Here is a 6,000-nt window from a genome sequence, read left to right on the forward strand (position 1 = left end):
TCAGCATATTCCTGTACCTTTCCTTCACCACAAGCTACTCCCATTAACTGTGTTTTTTGTAAATTCACTTTTCGTCCAGTAACAACGTCGAAAACTCGAAAAAGTCTCTTAAAATTTTGTATTTTCATTTCATTTGCACCACATAAAATTAATGTATCATCTACATATTGCAGGTGTGATACCATTATCCAATCAGATTTGACTTGAAACCCTTCAATATCCCTAATTGTACAACTAAAGTAAGCATTATACTGAATATCTCTCCCATAATAGTAAATAGAAAAGGGGAAAGGGGATCCCCTTGCCGAATTTCCCCATAAGCTTTAACAAAGCCTTTTGGGTTAGAAAAGTGTGTGGTTTCCAAACACTTCCAATTCATAGATGAACAATTTAATACATCACCCATATGCTTTGATTTAATTTCACTGACTTCAAGCCAAGCCACCTATTGCGATACACTCTCTCTATTGAATAAAATTTAGAGAGAATTTTGTTTCTATTATCTATAAGGCAGCAAAGTGCTCTGTCTTTTTCGAATGAACAAAGAGCTGTCTCTCTCTCGGCCAGACCCGGACCCGGACCTGGAAGTATCCTATGGTATCTGGAACCAAACCAAGATTGATCATAAGGACCTAGACCTAACTTGAACTTGGCTGAAAATTAATCTTTATATGGGAAAATATCTTCGTAAACCCCATTTTCAACATTCATTTCTCCATTGACCTAAGGTTGTAAAACTTATCTTACTACATAGAAATCCACTCTATTATATCTCCTACCTTAAACATATTTTATTCATTATTTACTAATTTTATTAATCCAAACAAATTTAAAAAGACATTGTTTTGATAAACCCCTATCTCTCTTGACATGATTCCCTTTCTCTCTCCCCTGATCAACCTCCCAAACCCCTCTCTCTCTCTATCTCCCCCAACTATTTAGAGTTAGGGAACCTAAAGCAGAGAGCTCACCTGAAAAGTTGTTCCCTGAAAGGTCAAGGAACTCTAAATTTGGGCAATCGAAAAAAATTGCGGATACCACCAAGGTCTTGGTCGATGACGTTATCACCCACAAGACATTGTGCATGAACATAGAAGAAGCAGTAATCGAGATAGAGGAAGCAGTGATCGAGATCTTTGATCTTGGGGTGATGAACTCTTGATCCCCATTACCAGATGGCAATGCTGAAACTACTACCATCCAAAACTCCGTCCAACCCTGAAACTAAGTCTTTAGCTCTCAATGGGGAAGATTTCAATCTTGGGGTAGCAGACGCTCAATCTCCATGACCAGATACCAAGATTGAACCCTTGGTGTTGACACCTTTACTTGACAAATCCCTTGAGACGAGTTTAGAAAGAGGCAGCTTTCCATGTTCTATTGGTGCACCTTTTCCAGAAACACTACAATATGAATCTTTCCCAGACCCTGAAACTAAGTTTTTAGGTATCAATGGAGAAGCTTTCATGGATGTTTCATTAGGCTTTGAAGGAGAGGAGTTGCAGATCAACAAATCAACGGTCTCCTAGGGAACCATACCTTTGAAGGAGAGGAGTTGCATAGCGTATTTAGATGAACTAGAAGAAGGTGAAGCCATGTATGTCTCTAGTACTGCAATGGCGTATAAGATGGCGACGATGAAGTAGAGCTCCATCATGAAGCTTGACGGCACGAGGTGGCCCATTTTCTCTACAATCTCCAGGCTTCCACCATTGTTAAGCTGGAAAGAAATGGGTTGCAGAAAGAGAGAGGAAGAACAGTTTAGAGAGAGAAATAGGTGAGGAGAGAGTTAAAAAAAGATGTCTTTTTTAATTTGTTTGGGTTAAAAGTTAGAATAAAAATAGATAAAGTTGAAATTTCGGGTTTTTTAATTTGTTTAGGTTAAAAGTTGGAATAAAAATAGATAAAGTTGAAATTTTGGGTTTAAAAAGAAGTGAAAGTTGAAAATGGGGTTTATGGAGATATTTTTTCTTTTTACATTTAGAAAAAAAAGATTTATATTTAACTCAAAAAACAAAGAGACGGGCTACCTAGACCCGAATCAAGTCCAGGCTATTGAACCCAAAATTGATGTGTTGGGTCATACCAGGGTTGGGTCTACCCGTCGTATCTCAGGTCCACAGGTGCCGATTACCACCTGTGGTGAAACTGGTCAAAACGTCATCGAATTGATTATTTGCAATAAATAGCACTATAGTGGGTTGAGTTGGGTTAGGGTCCAGGTGATATCCGGACCTAGCCCGAACCTGTGTCGGGTCCAAATCATATTGACGTAGACCCAATTCAAATTTACCCGGACTTGATCAGGTGGGTTGGGTTGGGTCTGTGTCGAAGCAAAATAAAAATACAAATTCAACATCATATTATATAAAATAGATCAGGTGGGTTGGGTTGGGTCTGCCGTCTGCGTGAGGCAAACAAATATCCAGAGTTGATTTCATCCATAATCTATTCGACATAAGGTGAGTAATTCCCACAAATTGTATCATTTATTAAAGTGAGGGAAACTTACCAAAAGCACCAATAAATCTATAAAGAAGGGTGAATTAGTGAAGATCTATTGTTAGGTTTTTATTTGACTAAGGGCTTCAAGCTTTCAACTAGAGGTAAAGAAAAAGAATTTCATTAGCAATTACTGATATTTTACTTTATTATATTTTTTTATATGTATATTTCTTTTAGGCCGCAAATAATTGGAAAAAAGCTATGATGATGATGATTCCTATTTCTTTTTCAACGCCATAGTTAAGGTGTGGATGATTGCAAGGCTTGTGAAAAAACGTATCAGTTTAAGTAATGTTAAAAAACTTCCATTGTAAGTTGAAATGGCCACCAGTTGTATTAGCAGATCAAGTGAATTAACAAATGTAAAATAAATAATAACAATAATAATCAAACAGAAAAACTAAAATTTGGGTGATTCCAAGAGTCATGGACCCGGATAACCCACTCACTGAACCCAATCTAAGTTAATCTCTAGGTTTTAAACCACTAGGTTTAAATCATTCACTATGGCCGAGCTTGCTGCACCAGGCTGGACCAACCGGCTCATTACTAGACCTATACATCTTTTATCTCTTGACGATGATGGATCCCGAATCGGCTACAGAGAAAGAGAGAGGAGAATTATTCTAAATTAAAGTAACAAATGACTTTATTTTCTTAATTTCAGCTAGATGCTTTGAACCATATCTTAGATTTTGACTGAAAACAGGGCTGGAATTCCAGTGAAATGTATTGAGATGGGCATCATCCAGCCCATATTCACCTCAGTTAATCAAAATTCTAGTTTGACAAAAAACAATCAATATTTCCCTAAAAAAACTGGAGAGAAAGAGAGAGCTCAGGAGCAAGGGTAGAAATGAGTCAAGCGGCCCAGTCGGCTAGGCCCATCCTAGAATAGCCTAGGCCTAAGCCACTAAATTTTGCTCAAGGGCCCGGGCCCTGGAATACACAATGTCGTCATGACCTGAATTATCCCCATAGTCTTTTTTTTTTTCAATAGTCTTTTTGTGAATGTAAAAAACAAGACAATATATACTTGCCTGCCGCGGTCCAAACCTATTGATAGGACTAGGCCACCTAGTAGTGGGCTAAGCTTGAGCAGTGACCCTTTGGGTAGGGTCAGCCCTATCATAACTTTTGCCTTGCCTATTGTCACTCTTAGTCAGGAGAACAAGTCAAAATTCTGATAAGTGATATACTTTTTTGTATATAGAGGTTACAATCAGTCTTATTCATTAGATGTCAAATTGAATAGTTTGGAAAAAAATATCTTTTTTGGACCTTTTTGTCTATTAAATGCCACTCTTACAACCACCCATTTTGAAATTTAAAGGAAAAAAATGATTGTGATCCCATATACAAAATATTGATGGTCTCTTTTTAGACAATCCCTAATATATTTGTAGTTCACATTCGATTCGATATTGTTACATATAGTAGAGTTTTAGGTAATGTAGAAAACACAAATGATTTCATAATATAGAAACCCAGTGCACTTCTAGCAACCAAATTTTTCATGAAATACACTAAATTCAGCACAATGCGGCCCATATTCAACTAACTTCATCAAATTTTTACCAAATTTAGTTATGAAGCGCAATCCATTATAGGATAATTGTATATAAAAAGTTAGTATAGAGCCGAGGTTCTAAACAATCAAATTAGAGCCCACCTTAAAAGTTTCATTAAAAGAGGTTGTTTTGGTGCCCAAATATCTTCAAATTGATCATCTCGACATCAAGATGCATGGACATGAGAAAAAAATAGATTTCAAGTTTTAGAAATAGTACATCTTATAGCGTATTTTTGGACGGTCAATTTTCAAGATTTTTAAGTTTTCATAGATCTATTCGATCTATACTATGTTTGCAGGTTTATATTTTATAAGTAAAAATGAAAATATATTTGAAGGCTATCACAAAGATTTCCAATATTGAAACCAATTTCTTGACACTATTTGAATGTGCGCCTTAGCCTCTAAATAAGCCACACCCTAATTGCATTAATAGTTAATTAAAAAGAGTATCTAAGGCCTTAACAATTAAAGGACATGTGTGTGTCAGCTTTTATTTCCAAACATTCCCATTCAAAACTACCTCAATTTTTGACATCATCTTATAAATAGAAAAATAATCTAAATTCATATTTTGATTTTATTTTTTGTACTCCTATTTTTCAAAATACAACACTCTTATACATAGTCTTATTCTCTAAAACAATGAAAATATGAAACTTTTTTAGAATTGTATAAAATAACACCAATTATTTTTGGCATAAAAAGCTTATAACTACACGTGGCCATCAAATGGGAACTATGGTAACACGTGATTTCAGTTCTGACCACCAGCAAGGTGATTGTGACCTCATACAAAATGAAAATACATAAAGAAAAATTTGGAATTTATATATGCCACTCTCTTCCCGCCTTGAATCTGAATGAATGGCTTGGATACATTCATCCATACTGTCACAAGAGAGCCTTGACCAATTGATCAAGATCTGATGGCTCTGGGTATTTTATTTTAATTATTTTACAAATTAGATGAATATGAAATTTGGTACGTGTGATCATCTCAATAGGGCGCCCTAAAAATTATTTAAAAAACATTTTCATGAAATAAAATGACCAACTTTTAGCAGTATATTTATTATTTATTTTTTGAAAATATATTTTTTAAAATATTTTTGGTATGTGTGCGCATATGAGAGAATTGGACACCCCAAATTTGATGCCAATATAATTATAGAAAAAATTAAAAATATAGTAGGAGGTAGGCATGAATTGTGATTGAGGTCATCTCAACCATCTATTTAGATCGGGTGGTTGGGAGAGGGTGACACATATAAATTCCTATAAAAACTTCCCCATACATAAAGGGTTATCAGCCTAAACTTTCAAAACTTTTATTTCTAAGGGAAAAAAAAAAAAAAAGACTCTTTTTCTCTAAACTTTCACAAATCTTATTTCTAAGAAGAAAAAAAAGAAGACTCTCTCTCACACACACACACTCCCTCTCCCTCTCAAAGGTCAAAACAAGGTTAGGCAAAGGGTCGCCAAAAGATAGTTTCGGATGGGGATTCGCAAACATTAAACAAACAAAGCCAAATTTAGAATAACATATCAAGATAACAAAGGCAAGTTTAGAATAACATATCAAGATGGCAAATAGAAAACGAATGTATATATTATTTGTTGTATATATACCACATATTATCAACATGAATTATACAAAGGAAAATGAGTATCAAAGGGAACACGAATCGAATATAGAAAACGTAATAGGAAGGTATATATGCTTTTAGTATAATTGTATAATTTATTCTCATTAGTAAATTCAAGCATTTATGTCTTGAAGCTTTATGAAAAAGTGACTTCAAAAGAATATGGCAAAGGAGAGAATAAATCCTACGAGGATAGGAGGTTATAACCTTCTCATATGAAATTTGAGGTTCCACCTAAGAATCACTAGATTATTATTAAAAAAAGAAAGAAAA

This window comes from Amborella trichopoda, chromosome 7 (assembly GCF_054954075.1).
Source record: "Amborella trichopoda isolate Santa Cruz 75 chromosome 7, AtrichopodaSantaCruz75HAP2 v2.0, whole genome shotgun sequence".
NCBI lineage: Eukaryota > Viridiplantae > Streptophyta > Magnoliopsida > Amborellales > Amborellaceae > Amborella > Amborella trichopoda.